Source organism: Meleagris gallopavo, chromosome 1, assembly GCF_000146605.3.
Source record: "Meleagris gallopavo isolate NT-WF06-2002-E0010 breed Aviagen turkey brand Nicholas breeding stock chromosome 1, Turkey_5.1, whole genome shotgun sequence".
Taxonomy (NCBI): domain Eukaryota; kingdom Metazoa; phylum Chordata; class Aves; order Galliformes; family Phasianidae; genus Meleagris; species Meleagris gallopavo.
The window spans coordinates 125,101,114-125,119,025 of NC_015011.2; the positions used below are offsets into that span (position 1 = coordinate 125,101,114).

Genomic DNA, 17,912 nt, shown 5'->3' on the forward strand with positions numbered 1-17,912 from the left:
TGATGATTAAAAAAAAAATCATTCTCATCATTTGTTCATTTGTTCTTCTTTTGTGGAAGCTACTGTGTCCCCTGCACCACGTTCACAGCAAAAGAGAGGTCTCTTGCACAAAGCCAGGCATTTTTAGAGCATACTGTATTGTTTGCAAGTGCTCTAAGAAGCGCAGCGGAGAAAGAGATCCTCTTAGAAAGCACTCTGATATATTTACTTTTTACTTTAATCTGTATTAATAGTGATTTGACAATATGCCTAGAAGCAGATACATGTGAACGACTGACCGTATCTGTCCATGGAAATTAGATTTTTCCACATTTGTCCATTTCTCTAGAGTAAACGAGAAAATATTATGAAGGTTTTGGCAGACTTGCAGTGGAAGCTGAGAGCCTTCTTCCACCATCACTAGCTGCCTGCCCTGTAGCTCCTGAGGCTGTTGGTGTCTCTAAGACAGGGGCATCAAATCTACTTAATCATCCTCTTGAGTTTAATGTAGGTTGCTTTAGCAAGCTGATACACACAGAGAATGATGCCTGGAGAACTGATTTAAAAGATCATATAACCCTGCTTTAAGATGGAAATATGCATCATAAGAGTGGAGTGTTTGGCTGTGGAGTGGCTAACAGCCAACAGCACTTCAGCTGCTTGCCTTCAGAAGTCTGTCAGACACCTGTATTACCACCTTCACTGCCTTGGTCATTCAGTAGAGAAACAACAAAGCATTGTTATTTAAACAACTTCACAATAACTTAGTTACTGGTGGAATTATTAATAAAATACTGTGTATAAGGACAAACTGCAGGCATCAGAGCCTTTTTATTTTCCGATTATTGGTTAAAATAAAATGATTTTTATTTATGTCATCAAAGTAATTATTGAAGCTGTTTTACTGAACATACTTTTCTCTGTGGAAAATTTGATGGGTACATCGTATTTCTGTAAATAACAGTGCCATTTGAGATTGTACCATGCTATTACAGCACATTTCAAATGCAAATTAAAATTACTCATCAAAAGTGAAATCTAAATCTGGAAATACAAAATAATCCCCAAATTCTTCAAAAGTATTTCCATCTGTTAAATTTCCATAGTTACTGCACCCAAATATGTTTTGTTATTTCTTGAACCTAGTGACTACCTGTTAATTGGACTAGAGATTCAAGTCTTACAAGTTAGCTAGTTATGTACTCTTCAAACTATTTTCATCAAGAGCATCAGAAGATTACTGCTGCTTGCTATTTAATAAAAGTAAGAAATATGTCTGAAATGTATGCAAATGACATTTTTGGAGAGCCAAACAAATAAATAACAGAGAAAGTAGCTCATGCAAAGTACCTCAATGCGATCCAACTTGCAAATCATTTAAACAAACAATAGGCATAATGAGTGGGGACTATTTTTCAACCAAGTTGTACTAATTCCTTCTAGTTTGGCCTCTGTGAATTGCAAAGTGCTTTTAAAACTTATTTTAATATGAAAATATAACTATTTCCTCACATTTCCAGTCTACTAGGAAAGAGGAGACTAAAACATTTCCCATCCTGGTGTGCTAGTCCATGGCTGTGGCCTAGCTAGAGAAGACATGACATGAAACACAGAACTGAACTTTCATATCTAACATAGAGCTTTTGACGTGCTCACACTTGGTCAGATTTTCTATGTTTGTTTTAAAGGTTCATATTTTAAAGTTTCAGAGAGTAATGTGAAATTAGAAATTTCTATGTTTATATAAAATTTCACGGATTTCAGAAATGTTATACAGCATTTCACTTAAGGAGACCAGGTCTTGACTTCAGGGAGGTCATAGCAGCATCTTTTCTGTTACCTTGAAAATGAAACCTGATAGTCAAATTCACTATTCTTTACCAGTAACAATTATTACAGTGTTTCTTAGAATCACAGAATGGTTTAGGTTGGAGGGGACGTGAAAGCTCATCTAGTTCCAGTTGCATGGATATGGGCAGGTTGCCACTCACTAGATCAGACTGCCCAGGGCCCCATGCAATCTGTCTTGAACATCTCCAGGAATGGGGCATCATTTTGGTTTCAGCCCAAACAGCATTATTAGCACATCAAAGTCCTGGTTGTTGCTGACAACAACTAAAGGATGGGATGAAGTTCAGCAAGGTCAAGTGCCAGGTCCTACACTTTGGCCACAACAACCCCAGGCAGTGCTACAGGGTTGGGGCAGAGTGGCTGAAAAGACTGTGTGGAAGAAATGGACCTGGAGGTGTTGGTCAACACTTGGCTGAACATGAGCCAGCAGTGTGCCCAGGTAGCTGAGAAGTCCTATAGCATCCTGGCTTGTATCAGAAATAGTGCTGTAAGCAGAAGCAGAGAAGTGATTATCCCCTGGTACTTGTCTCTGGTGAGGCTCCAACTGTAGTGCTGTGTTCAGTTTTGAGCCTTGCACTACAATAAAGACATCGAGGTCCTGGAGTGTGTCTAGAAAAGGGCAATGAAGCTGTGAAGGGTCTGGAGCACAAGTCTTAATGGGGAGTGGCTGAGGGAACTGGGATTGTTCAGTCTGGAGAAGAGGAGGCTCAGGGGAGACCTTGTAGCTCCCTATAGTGATCAGAAACAGGTTGTGACAAGGTAGGGCCGGCCTGTCCTCCCATGTAACTAGCAATAGTACTAGATAGAATGTTGTGTCAGGGAGATTCAGGTTGGATATTAGGAAAAAATTATCCTCTGAAAGAGTGGTCAGGTGCTGGAGTGGGCTAACCAGGGAGATGATGGAGTGAGTCACTGTCCCTGGAGGTGTTTAAGAAACGTTTAGATGTTGTACTAAGGGACATGGCTTAGTTGGGAAATGTTGATGGTAGGTGGACATTTGGACTGCATGATCTTGGAGGTCTTTTCCAGCCTTGGTAAGAATCTGTGACTGTTGGAAGCACACCTGAGGAACAGCCACCACCTTTACTATGCAGCCCAGCTGGCCAGGCAAAATTAGTACATGTAGCTTGAATTAGGCCAGGGGCCATTCCATACCATGTGACACCACATGGAAAACAATGGAGCTGTAGGTAGTTGACCACAGCTGGCTGCTGCTCTGCAGCTGAGACCTTGCATTGCTAGTGGGGCTTTGGTTGGCAAGTATATGTGTATGCATATATATATATGTATATATACCACTGCATTTCTGTTTCCATATCCCTCTTCTGTCTTTGTAAATAGTTTTTATCTCAACACTTAAATTCTATTTTGTTTCTCTCTCTCGTATCATGTTGGAGTGGAAAGAGAGTAGCAAGCAAAAGGCTGCATGATGATGAGCTACTGTTGGGTTAAACACAATAGGAATCCAAAGCTTCTCTGGGCAGCCTGTTCCAGTGCCTCATTGTGAAGAATTTCTTCCTAATGTCTGGTTTAAACCTATTTAAATTTACCTACCTTTATTTTAAAGCTCTTGTCCTATCACTACACTACAGGACAAAGAGTCCCTCCCTATCTTTCTCATGGGCCCCTTTAGCTACTGGAAGGCCACAATGAGGTCTCCCTGGAGCCTTCTCTTCTCCAAGCTGAACAAGCCCAGCTCCCTCAACCCATCTTCATAGGAGAGGTGCTCCAGCACTCTGGTTATCTTTGTGGCCCTCCTCTGGACCTGCTCCAACAACTCCATGTCTTGTTTCTTAAACAATAACAATAGTAATAATAAATATTATATGTCTTTGTCTAAATGCTGGTATGGGTCCCAGTCACGTCAGAATTTCATGGATGTGCAGCCTGTGGTTTCACATGCTAGAGTTGGCCAAGGCCAGTTTTCATCCCATCTGCCAAACCCAGCTCCTTTCTTTGTACTCCATCCAGCACAAACCTTCCCTCCGGCCTCACTCCTTCAGGCTGTTTCTGCCACTTGGGTTGCCAATGAACTGCTCACTACTAATCCTTTTGCTTTTAAATTGTGGTTTTAGTTATGTGGAACTGAAGCTGATCTCTAAAGGGAATATATACGATATATATATATATATATATATATTTAACGTATCCTGGGCTCCATCAGAAGAGAGGTGGCCAGCAGGGACAGGGAGGTGATTGTCCCTCTCTACTCTGCTCTTGTGAGACCCTATCTGGAGTACTGTGTCAAGGTCTGGAGCCCTCAGTACAGGAAAAACAGGAAGCTATTGGAGCAGGTCCAGAGGAAAGCCACAAAGATGATCAGGGGTCTGGAGCACCTCCCCTGTGAAGATGGGCTGAGGGAGCTGGGCTTGTTCAGCCTGGAGAAAAGAAGGCTGCGGGGTGACCTCATTGCAGCCTTTCAGTACGTAAAGGGAGCCTACAAACAGGAGGGGAGCCAACTCTTTGAAAGGGTAGATAACAGCAGGATAAGGGGAAATGTTTTTAAGTTGAAGGAGGGAAGATTTAGGTTGGATGTCAGGGGGAAGTTCTTTACTGAGTGAGTGGTGAGGTGCTGGAACAGGCTGCCCAAAGAGGTTGTGGATGCCCCGTCCCTGGAGGTGTTCAAGGCCAGACTGGATGAGGCCCTGGGCAGCCTGGTCGAGTATTAAATGGGGAGGTTGGTGGCCCTGCATGTGGCAGGGGGGTTGGAGCTTCATGATCCTTGAGGTCCTTTCCAACCCTGGCCATTCTGTGATTCTGTGACTATTACTTTGCTGCTCTTGGACTGATTTAGAATCCATCTGCGGTGCATATTAACAGCTCCGCGCCTGGCTGTTGCGTTATGACACCTATACCACCCAGCCGCTCTAGAGTTTGCCCTCATCCACCACCGCGATCGGCGCTGAGACAGGAGCATCAAGGCCCAGAACCAGGAGGCCGAGGATCACCCACCCCCCATCCCGCTCCTGTGACCCGTCTATCTCCATTGCACCGCTTCTCTCGATGGTTCGCACCGGATGTCCCGCCTCTCTCCTTTCCTGATTTGTCGATAGCCTCGCTGACGTATGTGTGTATGGGGGGCCAGGGGGGCTGTGCTTCCCCAGTTTCCAGTGTCGAGGGAGGGAGCGTTCAGCGCCGCTGTCGGCGGAGGAGGGTGGGGGGGGACGGGCGGGAGCGGGAAGGAGGGGCGAGGATAATCCGCGGATAGCAGGCGGTGACAGAGCGGGCCGGGGAGCCGCCACCACCACCACCATCGCGGGCGCTCGGTGAGTGCTGATCCGTACCCTGACGTCTCTGTCCGCTGCCGCGAAGTGGAGGTGAACTAGCAAGGGAGCCCGAAAACCCCCCCCCCATCGCCTGGCTCAGCCCCGTGGATATGGCCGCAGTGTGGGGGTGGGGCGGCCGTGCGGGGGAGGGGCTGAGCCCCGGAGAGGGAGCGGCCGGTGAGGCGGCCCCGCTGGCCGCTGACCGGTGGCTTGCGTAATCCGCCATCGATCCGCTGTGCCGTGGGTGAGGGGCGGCGTTAGGTCGCGGGCGCTGCCCTCGGGCCGTCGCGAGGAGGGAAGCGGAGCTGTTGGGGGGCGGTGGTCCGGCGGTGCTCTGCTCCGAGCGCGTTGCCCTGTCCGGCGTTGAGGGGTCTGAGCTCCGGGGTGGGGGGGTAGTATTGAAAGATGAAGCGGAGGCCATCGTGGCTAGGACAAAAATAACCTCGCGTGGCTTATCTCACGTGCTGGATGGCTGTCTCTGTCGTTGCGTGGCAGGTGGGGCTGCTCGGCCAGCCTGGAGAGGAGGCTGGAGAAGGGAAGATGTCCTCGGAATCTTTCTGTCTGGCTGCTCAAGCCAGGTTTGACTCCAAATGGCTGAAGACAGACCTGCAGGTAAGGCATCGGACTGCCGCGTCGTGCCTTTCGGATGTGGATTGGGGATGCTTGTCATCCAAACCGCTGACAGACATCAGCAGCAGTGCTCTTGAGCCAGATGCATATACATCAATCTGAGCTTGAAAGAGCACAAACTCATTTTGAGCTGCATTGTTGCTCTGGTCTCTCTGCAGAAAAGTAAGCTGGTCTATGTGTGTTATTTTTTATAGAGAGCCAAAGCACACATCTGTTTGAACTCAGAAGTTCTCCATTTAGGCTGTCGCTGAACTTCTTGTCTGCCTGAAAGCTAGCAGTTCTAGTGCACGAGAGAACTGTTGTGGAAGATAATAGGAATATAATTTATATTTGAATTTATGTTCAGATATGCTTTTACTGTCATTTTTTGGCTAACGGGCATAGGCTTCCTTTTAAATGCTCTCTTATCCCAAGGGAGTTGAATCTATACTGAGTCTGTCAAAGAGATGTGGTCAAAATGAAACTGGTTTTTGTTGAGATTTACTGGTGTTTGGTGGGAGTTTTGCTGTAGAAGATGGTCTGCTTATTTATTTAGGTTGTGTGATGCAAGAATGAGCACATTATCCTGTTTTCCCAATTCAGATTTGAAAGCTATGAGGAAAATATTGAGTAATTAGAGTGATATAGGTCAGTTTTGGATGAAATGGGCGAGTCCTTGAGTTGTATGACTTCTTCCTTCTTGCAGATGTTACACATAGATGCCTTATTTTGAATAAACCTCCAACTTCCTGCTCAAATCGCTGAAGTTCCTGTTGGGATAGGCAAGCTGATATTAATGTTTTGATACAGATAAAGGATTTTAAAAAATAAATTGCATCCTGAGTGACTTTACCCAAAATTATATCCTGGATGGTCTGGGTAGTTCAGCTGTTGCATTTAGACAAGGGTCTGTTACTGTGCAGTTGTGATCCAGAAGCAGCTACCTGCAGTATTTTACATCTAACGAGCTAAATCAGATTCTGGAATAACAGAGCCTTGAAGGTTACATTATACAGTAAGTTTTGTATGTAAATACTATAAAATGACAGAGGTTGGTCTTGAGTTGGCTAGATGATTCTGTCTCTCTTTTATTCTTTGTAGACGTCAAAGTTTCTGTCCAGAGTTATTTGTTTTGGCATTGGAGGTAAATAAGTGTAGTACAAAACAATTTGAAGATGAATATGTGAAGAAATATAAAAATACTATTCTGGACACTGAGTGCTGAGTTGTAGTGTTGCTTTGGCTATTGTAGAATGGAAGAAAATTGTAGCTGATGAGTGACAATCATTTTTAACTACTGCTGAGTGTGTGTTGGCTTCTTCTTTTATTATACAAGATGAAAAATGTGACTGTTGGTGTGATTCGTCCTATTTTTCCTTTTGTTTATGAAGCCTTTTTTCAACATGCCTCCTTTTTTTTTCTTTCTTCTGCTTACGTGCACTTTTGACAGCAGAGTTTCAGTTGCCATTCCTACCTTAAGGATTATTTTCAACTAAGTGTATATAATTGCAGTGATGTACTTGTCTTTTATGGGATGTTTGTGCAGCCAATGGGTTGTAACAATTCCATTAAACAATAAGAAATTTTAATTTATGACAAATTTTTATGAGCAAGTTCCTTCATAATTTTTTTTTTTCTGAGTAATAACAAGTTAAACTTGTTATTTACTTGCCTTCTAATTGCCAGGGTATTCCCTTTGCTTTCTTCCAATCGTATTCCAGCCAAAATAATGAGATTAATGAAATAAGAGAACAGTAATCGTTTGTGATCTCCTGGACACAAGCGTTTTTCTCTTCTGTGGAATGTGAAGAGGCCACCAAGGTATGATACGATTTTCTTACGAGGATAGCAGATTTTGGTATTACACAGCATTGTTGTTATACAGCAACAAAAAGGTTTAGTAGTATATATGGATCTCGTATCTCTCCTTTTGGTGTCTTAAATGGCAGATGTCTTCTGTCAAGTAAAGAGGTTTTAGGCTCTGGGGAATTTCTCTGTTGCATGATTGACTATTTTAGCTACTGATCAACTAGCACGACCTAGCTACTTGTGAGATCTCTTTATAGGTGTAAATCTTATACCACTCTATGTTCTGAACATGCAGATTTCCTGCTGCATATATTTTTACCTGCTATCTACAGAAAGGCCTCGTCAGTTTTCAAGGGACTGTCAACAGAAATTGAAATTACGATTGTAATGGAGATTGTAACACAGGAGAGATTTGAAGAAAGACACACCGATTTAAGTGAATGAATCAAAACAACTACAAAGTATTTCTTAGAATTTGACTCTGAAGCTCCTTACTTTGCAGCTAGCTTTATCTATCGTTCTGTTATACAGCAGGTAAGGAGTGTGTTGGTAGGGTCCTTTGGAGAAAGTTGTACTGAGGAATCTTTATGCTTAGAAGACATACAGAGGTTATTCTATCTTTAAAATTAGTTTTTTTGTTTTTTTTTTTTGCTATTGAAGTTCCTTGTTGTTGCTTAACGTGAGGAATATAAATAGAATTGGAGGATAATAGGATAATATTTCTTTAGGTTGGCTAGTGGTCTCCAAATTCTGACTCCTCCATTTTTTTTTTTGCCCCTGCTATCAGACTGATGTCTGTGGCAGCTATTGTTGAAAGCTTAAAGGCACTGAACTTTCTGAAGATCATTGGATTCTTCTTTACTTTAGTTCAAGACAGTGTTGCATTAATAATGTAATAAATGATACTATAACATTATGTGCATTAGAAGCAGTATGTAATATAGTGGTATTATTGTAATGAGAAAAGAATGATTTGTAGATTTTAGGACGGATTGTGTTTAATCACCTCTGAATGTTACTGTTCTAGCTTGTATCCAGTCCAAATTTAAATGCCCTTATTGAGTTTTAGGATGTTTGTGTTAATAGACAAGGACAGTGTGCTGTAGCATCTTTTTACTGTTGTTAAGAGAATATTGAAGACACGTGTCCCTTTGTGGGAACAGTGAGCGTTTATCCTGCAGCAGTAACTGAAGTGGTATGAAATGTTAGTAGAAACTGCATGTAAGCAACATAATTTTTGCTGATCTGAAACTTATCTGAAACTAATTTAAGCTATACTATGCTAGGAAGCCTAAATGCTCTACAAAGACCTGCCTGCTGCCCATGACTGTTTCAGATCTTTTATAAGGAATTTCAGATTTTTATAAGGAATTGGCCTGGTATTGTGTTTTATGGCTGCTAGCATAGTTTAAAACTAGACCAATGTCTAGACACATTCATTTTGTGAGTCTTACTTTACAAATGTTATTATTTTTATCTGTTCTTACTAAATTACTGATTCCTGTTGGATCAAAGTTAGGCTCTGCGTTGTCTGAAAGAATACAATCTGCTACAGTAGCTGAAAAATTCAGATGGTTTAGCTCAAGTATGAGATTGCATCAGTAATACAATATGTAACTTTTTTTTTAAATGCAAATGTCAATAATATACTGTATTATCTAACAGCTAAGTAATCTTAGGAAATAATAAAATAGGATATTGCTGCTAACGTTGGAAGATCACCTGTTACATTCCTAATAATTTTTTAGGTTTGAATTAATGCATTTTAAAACATCTACTTATGTGTATCTTTTATGAATGGGAACTGTTTATAACAAAATCTGTATGCAAGGGGAGATTGTGTTTTAGTGGCTGCTCTAATAAAGACATCCATTTTTGAAAGAGAAACATTAAAAAAAAGGCAAGATTAAAATTGTTTACTTAAACCTAGATATCCACTTTGCCAAGTCAAATTGTGCTTAAAATAGTTCCAATTAAGTGAGTGTACCGTGCTACCCTTTTAGAACCTTACACAGAGAACTTTAATTAGTGCTGGTTGAATAATGAAGAAGTAGAATCAGTCAGCTAATGGGATGCTTGTGTGCATTTGATGTTTATTGGTCTGCTTATTCTGTATCCTGGGGATGACTACAGTGCTTAATAGCAGAGGATAGAGGAGAAAAGCTTTCATTTTCTGCAGAAGGGAGAAATACTTTAAGCAGTAGTGAAGGTACAAGAGCTATCTACAGTAAGAATAGGATGCATTTTCATCAATTTTCATTGAGTTCATGGTTGGCAGGCTATTTGTCATTTTATTTTTGCCCAGATCTGAGAGAAATCTTAAGATGAATCAGCCACCTGTAAGAGTTGCATTTGTCCAAAACCTTTTCACCTTCTCTCTAAAGCTTAATTTGTTGTTCAGATTTTTATGAAAGATTAACTATTCTAGCATCTATATCGGTATTCCTGCTTGTAAGATGATGCAAATAAATGATATCTTGACTGTTTCAAGCAAGAAACTAGTGAAAGTTGTTTTTTCTGTTTTGTGGATTTCCTGTTTGTTCTCTCCTTAGACTCAGCATTCTGATTTAAAAAAAAAAAAAAAAGATAAACTGCAAATCAAAACTACTACATTTTTAAGGGTAGCAAAGTTTGCAATATAGAATTTTTAGTTATTTAAAAATTGAAGTAATGCTGTCCCTTCAAAACAAGGGGAAAGTTAAGGACTATACTGCATATGAAACGAAAGGCTGGAGAAATTAAATTCAATGTGCAAGTGTTTGGGTTAGTCAGAGCTACTGCTCTGCAAATGGAGGAAGTTAGAGAATTTCCAAGTTTAAGGGTAAGATTTGGTTTTTTTTTTTTTTTTTTGGCATATAACTATCAACTGTTAATAAACTTCTACAAATGGCAGCCTGGTAATCTGTTGACAAAAGGCCATTTCTAGTTTAAACTCAAATCTGTTGAAGCAATTAGAGGACTGCTGAACTTTATTGTCTTTGTTATCAGAGCTTTAGAGCAATGTGTTAAACCTAATGATGTTCACTGTACTTTTTATAGGTATGATAAGCAGCTGGGGTCTCAGGGCATATGTGAGCAGGAATGGAAGGAAGCTAGATGGAACACTGAAAAGAAAGACAACAGAACAAGGAAACAAATATAGAAGAATCAAAAGAATGAAAATAGTAGACAGATTTGGGAAAGGATTTACTGTTTCTCTTGTGATTTTCTTTACTGTTCCTGTGTTGAAAATATTTTTCATCTGTTTCTAAAGAAAAATCTGTTTTAATTAATGTTCTAATGCAGAAGTAGCTGAGTAGAGAAACAGATTCCTCTCCACCCCCACCACTCAAATGCTGACAGTTCTGAGGTGAATGTTATTAAGTAGCTTATATTTTAAAACCATAATGACGTTTATGATTATCTTATGTTTCCAATGCAGTTACGTAAACAGCAATCCTACCTGGATAAGTCCTTGTGATGTTTTTTTTCCTTTCTTCTTTTCTTGCATCATTTTTCTTGAGCTCCAGTTAAGTTTTATAGAGGCTTCTACGCTTGTTGCAGGAAAGTTCATGAAACCACATCAAGAACGTGATCTGTGGACCACATGGAATAAGCTTTGTCTGATTTAAAGTGGTTGACTTTAGAACCAAGTCACAGCTTCTGATTGTTTTTAAAATAACTTATTGAAAGCAAATCTTGCTTTGAGAATTCTCAGAAGCTTATCCAGCTTGTGGTTGCAATGCTTTGTGTTCTTGAAATTTAAGGAAGCAGTAATGCCAGTGCCTTGTTCTATAGAGCTGGTAGTGGGAAAGGGATGTGAGGGGACAGAATTTCACTGCTAGGCTCATTGGATGATAGCAACAGCATATGTCAGCAAACTAAATACACTTTTGACTTTAATTAAATCTTGTACCAGACGGAATAAATTACAGTTTAACTGTAGATATAAGATTAGCAAAAGATTAGGGAGAGGTCTGCTTAGTTTACAGTACAGTTCACTTTGAAGTCTCTTCAGGCCCTTTTTGACTTGTGAGAAGTGGTTAGGGCTGAGGTCCTGGTCTGTGAGGGAAGTATGAATTTGGTGTGATCCATACTTTGGAAGTGCAAAGATAAGAAGACGTGATCTGAATATGAGAATATGTGGTAAATGATGGAAGCGGGCTGCGGTTTGTAAATATGAGGTGTGTAGTAGGTGAGATTGCTGTAGTCTTACCTGACAGAAAGTCAGGAGGTATCATAGGAAAGATGAGGGAGATATTGGGCTTGGGGAATGGCCTTTAATGTGGTGAAAGGTGTAAGAGAATTAAGAACGTGTTCTGAGGCTGAAGGATAATGTTTAGTGGGGTGGAGTAAGGCATTGCTGTTGTCTCAGGCTTGGGAAGAAAGTGTGTGGGTGGGTAGGGCAAACAAACTTGGGGTTCTTGTGGTAAATTTACAGAGGTTACATTGCTGGAGGTGTTCCCAGTTGCAAACATTCAGTGAAAACTTACTGAGTTTGTCAAATTAATCTCTTTAAACATTCACAAATGAAGTTATTAAATTATTAGAGGAAAGGATGTTTGCACAAGTCAAGTGTCTAATGGGACAATGTTAGGCTTGTACTCCTGTACTTGCAACCCCAGTACATCAGAAGTGATGAGGAACAGTAAAGTATGATGTGCTCCTGAAGAATATCTGTGAAAAGTCATCATGAACCCTTTCTTTTTCTAATAATTAGTGTATTTAATTGACTGTATCACATACAAACTCCCACAATAAACCTAAGGTACTAAATGTCTGTTAATAATTTATTCATATTGAAACATACGGGCTTTCCCTATACTAGTATACAATAATTAGTACTTACATGCCCAGTGAACTAATTGGAAAACATGGTGAGAAAACCTACTAATTGACAAGCCAGGAATGTGTTAGATTTCCTGATAAATCTTAAAACGCTGTAGAAAGAAAGCAACCAGGACTATGTAATCAAAGCAGAAATTTGGCTTTTATGCCGTAGAGTTGACTTATTGCTACCTTTAGTTGCTGGTTTCACAGAATCACAGGCTGGCTAAGGTTAGCAGGAAGCTCAGGACCCATCTGCTCCAGCCCCTGCTCCAGCAGGGCCACCCAGATCAGGATGCCCAGGGCCACATCCAGGTTTCTGCTGGAGATCCCCAAGGAGGGGACCCCACAGCCCATGGGCAACCTGTGCCACTGCTCCGTCACCTGCACAGCGCAGGAGTGCTCCTGGTTTTTAGACAGAACCTCTTTTGTTCTTTGTTAATGTGAAATAACTTCTGGAGCGTGTTTAGCCAGATTTCTGAAGGAACTGAGGTGGATGTGCTTGTGTATTTGTCTTTACCTCTAACTTTTGACTAGACTGGGTTCTGGGTTCAGTTTGTTCCCATGGTGTCTTGTTCTGACACAAAGCACCACTGAAAAGAGCCTGGCTGAGACCTCTGTGGACATTCGCGGCCTTTTTCTTATCGGAGAGGCACTCCAGTCCCTTCATCATCTCTGTGGCCCTTCACTTGACTCTCTCCAACGTGTCCATGTCTCTTTTGTACTGAGGTGCCCCAGAACTGGGTACCAGTACTGAACTCCCTCCTGCTGCTGGTAGTTTGCCTAATGCAGCCCAGAATACTATTAGCCTGCATTGCAGCGTGGGCGTGTTATTGGCTCATGTTCAGCTTGGTGTCCACCAGGCCCCCAGGACCTGTTCTGCAGAACTGCTTCTCAAGTGTGTTCCCCCATTATTCTTTGAAAACCCAAACTTCGCTTGAACTGTTGATTACCGTAGCAGCAATTCACTGTTTAATGTGTCTGCTGGGCACTGAATAGATTAATAGTGAACTTGTTACAGTTGGAGTTGAGTTGCCTTCAGCTATGACATACGAATTAATTGTAAGTACTGTTCCTTAAATGTCTTTTCAGGTGGCTACAAGATAACTATTATTCGCTACAAGAAAAGTCCAATGTTTCTTTACCTTCAAACTTGTCTCCCTTTCTGCTCCCCCCCCACCCCTCCCCGGCTTAAACCTCTGACAAAATGTTAACTACACAGTGAATGAAAGAAAGGTTGTTTTTTCGGAGAGTGCTTACAGTGTAAACTTCCACGCAACATATTTGGAGAAGGAGGGGGAGCTGTGTTTGGCCTATAATCTCGGTGGTTGCTTTATCTTTCTGCAACATACCAAGAAAATGACTTGGATAAGAATTCAGACAGTAAACCCAAGGCAGAAGAAATTTTGTTTACTTTTTCAGCTTTTAGTTGCGTAGACAACTTGTGTGAGCTTTGTGCTATGTGAAAAGATTAGAGGTTGAAATGGAGAGAATTTTCATTCTGCTTTACAGCTGTATTTACAAAGGTAGTAAGTTCTATCATTAAAATATTGTTGTGTTATGAAGAACCTTGAATCCAAAGCTTTTAGGCCTTTAGTGTGTAAGCTAAAGGGCAGTGACAATTATTTTCTATATCACGATGATTTGAGAATGTAAAGTAAAATGTATGAGAATACTGTTCAATAAGCAAAAGTTTTTGTGTAAATCCTTCAATGATATAGGAGCCAAAACCACTGAAATAGCTGTGTTAGGTATTTTTTCAACCAAAGCTATTGTTAAGAATTGGAAAAATTAAATAATTTAGGTGCTCCACTAAAGAATATGCCCACATCTTATGAAAGAGGTGGATGTCTCTCTCTCTCTCTCTCTCTCTCTCTCTCACTGTTGAAATATTTATAGATCTAGAACAATGCGAGAAACAGTGATGGAAAAGGGTTCTTTTTCTTTCTTTTCTTTTACGTTATTGAAGTACAACTTTAGTTCACTCTATTCCCATTTTAAACAATAAGCTATTTATAAAACAATAAGCCAACTGTAAAGCGTTTAGCAAGGCACAGCATCTCTGCAGAAGGCTTATGTCTTCTCTAGCTCTGAAGAGCAGAGAATGTCACTTTCATTAAAGTACGGTAACAGCACAATTCTGGTAGTGTACACCTGGTAAATCACAGGTAAGTTGAATAAGATCTAGGTCAGACTGTGTCTTTTCTCTCCTATCCCCTTGAGGTCAGGAAATAACACGTGAGAAATGCATACGCTTTGTGATCTTGTATTTTATGCTGAAAAAAGAATGAAATCATTAGGACTTGTTGAATTTCTGGAGTGCGCAGTAGGAAGTCAGAAAGCTGATATGGGAATACAGTTTGCTACAGTGGCGCAACTTACTTTAATTTTTCTTATCTTAGCTTACTTAGATCAGCTAATGATTTCCCTGCTATTGGTTGTGACTCATAAAACTCTAACCTTTCCTAAAATGTCTTTAGGAAACTGATCAAGATAAAGTATAAGTGGTCTTGTACGTATAGTGGCAAATATTTGCAGAAGTTATATAAGTTATTTATATTATTCCCCAGTTAAAACATTTTGGATTTGAATGTTAGTTACAGTTATGTTACAAAGATGCTTCTAAGTAAGCTTTCAGGATTTTCTTTAGATGTCTCCATTGCATGGCTCTAGGACACCGAAGACATTCTGTTTTCTAGTTTCACTCCCCTTCTCCCTTAGGCTATATGGTTTCAAATAGTTATTGAAACTCCCGGTTATTAAGGAGTTCACTTGATGCAGGCACCTGTTTTACAGCATTCTGGAAAGCAGAAAGCATCATCAGAAGAATATTAAGTTAACTTGGTCGATGAGGTTCTTCAAGGGAGGTGCAAATTGGTAAATCCTTGGAGGCCAGTCTTATAGCTGGTAGTTTTGTGAGCACTTCATGCTGGCAGGGTTCTGCCATTTGATCCACCGTATTTGTTCCACTACACACTTAGTTTACTGGGAGCTGACCTGTGCTGAGGCTCAGACAGCCCTTGGCTCTTCCCCTGAGCACAGCCTGCTTTAGTCTTCATCAGTCCCATGATCTGGTTCAGCAGATACTCACACAAATGCTTCCTCCTCTCACATGCCGATTAATGCATTGTAGCAGCTGGAAGGAAGAGGGAAGGTTGTGACCAGAGCTCTGCACAGCAGGGTCGTTTGAACTGGCTGAATGTGCTTATGAATGCATGGCCTGGTTGTCATGTGTTCTGTTGAGTGCCCTGCTCCTCAGTTGCTGGAAAGCAGGCTGTGCTGACTTCCTTCGTGCTTCCCCATTTTTGATTTTATGTAGCATAGCTTTTCCTGAAGGGAGAAAGGGATTTCCCTCACATATTTACCTGAATTGCTGCATGATGTCATTTTGAATATGTGTGCAGTTTTGAGGTGATCAAATCATGCTTTTGAGGAGAACTATTCAACAAATGAAAGATCATCTTGCTGTTTTTGAGTCTACCTAAAAATGACTGCTTTCAGCTTTTAGTCTGAAAATAGCATAGCTGGAGAATCAGAAGATGATGCAAGATTCTATCAAACACACACAAAGAATTTAGTGAGATGATACATGGTGTTTTTTTTTTTTTTAATTTTGTCTGGGTTGATTCTAGGAAAAATACAATTGCAAGTAATTATATATAATTTATTTTTAACAGCTTGCTTTTACACGAGACGGACTCTGTGGTTTGTGGAATGAAATGGTAAAAGATGGGGAGATCATGTATCCTGGAACAGAATTTACACAGAATGGTGAACTACCTCCAAGAAAAGGTATGACTTTTCTTAAATGTTTGTTTCTTTTTTTTTTCTTTTATTCATGATGATGAAGATGGAATTCAGAATTCTATAGCGAATTTTTGGTTTATTTTCACCTGCTTATAAATTTGCCACTGTTTTTATTTTGAATGAAGTACACTTGAAAGTGGTTGCCTAAAAGTCTACAGGAAGGTAAATTTCTGAGTCTTCAAATGAAGGCTTAAATCTGTTTCAGCCTTTGGAAACTGAACACATCGTAACCTGATGTGTTATGATGAGTGAGGCTTGGCAGTGTCCGCTTGGTTACTTTGCTCAGGGTGTTTACAGATGAGGCTGTGGTATAAAGGAATTGGGCTGAGGAAGGGGTAAAGGCAATAGTGCTATTTCTAATTTTGTTTGTGATCTTCATGAAGTGACTAACCGATCAGCTGAAAAATGCCCACAATCTGACTGAGCATGGGGTGCTTTTTTTGTCTTCAATTCAGATGAACAATCACATTCTTTTGTGAGAGATTTTATGAGCTCAAGATTTTACAGAAGGAATAGTTTTATTAATAACTGTTGTTGGATGGTTTTAAGCTTTCTCAAATAGCTTGGTTTGGCATACCCTTTAGTTTTGCCTTTATCAGTAGTGTAGTTTGCAGAAGATATTGCTAGTTGAAGTGTTCCTTCAGAAAACTTCACGCACAGAACGTATTCCTCCATCTGAAAGTGATTCTCTGCCATTGTTTGGCCTGAGCTGAAGATGTGAAAAGCTGATGCATGTATCTTTTTTTTTTTAAATTGTAGCATTAGCTCTAGATAGACTGGTTTTCTGAGACATTGTGAAGCAAGCAAAGATTTTCTTTGAATCTTTAGCTAGGTTTAAATAGCACGAGTAGTCTGCCTTTTTGTTCCTTTGAAGGGGTGAAGTGAAGCTGCAATAGTTTAGATATTTGAGTATAGCCTACTCAGGCCTCTGGCTCTTATAATTAGTGTGCAATTCCTTTCCCTTCACTAGAGCTACAGCTCTGTTATTTCAGGCTGTGCTGCTCTGAAGAGGCACTTCATTCTTGCAGTGGATAATCAGCAGAAGGAATAGACTGGAAGAATATGCTATTGGTAGTGAAGCATTTATTTTCTCTTTAGGAAGAAAATGCAAATATATATATGTATATATTTTTTCCTATTAGTGGAAATGTTTGGTTAGGAATAGCCTTGTTTTTTCTTTCATGGCACTTTTGGGAAGATGTGTGTGATTAATGCATTCAGCAAAATGTGTTTGCATGCTTCTAGTAACATCTAAGGACACAGCCGTGACAGCAGTGATGCCCAAATACAGGTGCACTTGTTGCATGACATGTACTTAAAAGACAGCTGCCCTCAGGAGATTGGAATCAGATGAATACCTTGTACTGGAAGCTGTGTACTGAAAAGAGAAAAAAGTATTAAATAAGTTAGGAAGTCATAACTGGATGTTTTGAAGATGTCAGTTAACCACACAAATCTAATTTTTTGTTGTTTCCACAAACTTCTGCATAGGTGGAATTCCTGTTTCAATTAACTATCTTAAGTTCTAATACAGAAGTATAAAATGAACTTCACACCTCTGTCCTGTTATTGAGTTTCGTCTTCTATTCCCCTCCAAACTGAGAGTTGAACCTTTGTCTGTCAGCTTGATGCTGGTTAAGTTGCTGGTACTCTGAGGTCCTGGGTTATGGCAAAAGGGACTGTAAGAGATGGCTTCATAGATAGAACTTCATGCTAATGCTGTTATGTCCAGTCTGATCTTTGGCAGAGAGAACAGTGATTTTCCTTTTTTTTTTTTTTTTTTTT

The 17,912-nt window shown here is 40.4% G+C and overlaps 1 long non-coding RNA gene across 1 annotated transcript; it reads left to right on the forward strand.

The window, feature by feature from the left end:
- The first annotated feature begins 5,254 nt into the window (after positions 1-5,254).
- On the forward strand, positions 5,255-16,131 carry LOC104915991. Its single transcript, XR_002121382.2, has 3 exons — positions 5,255-5,340; positions 5,592-5,708; positions 15,998-16,131. It is a non-coding gene; the product is annotated as an uncharacterized LOC104915991 (long non-coding RNA).
- Positions 16,132-17,912: the final 1,781 nt, after the last annotated feature.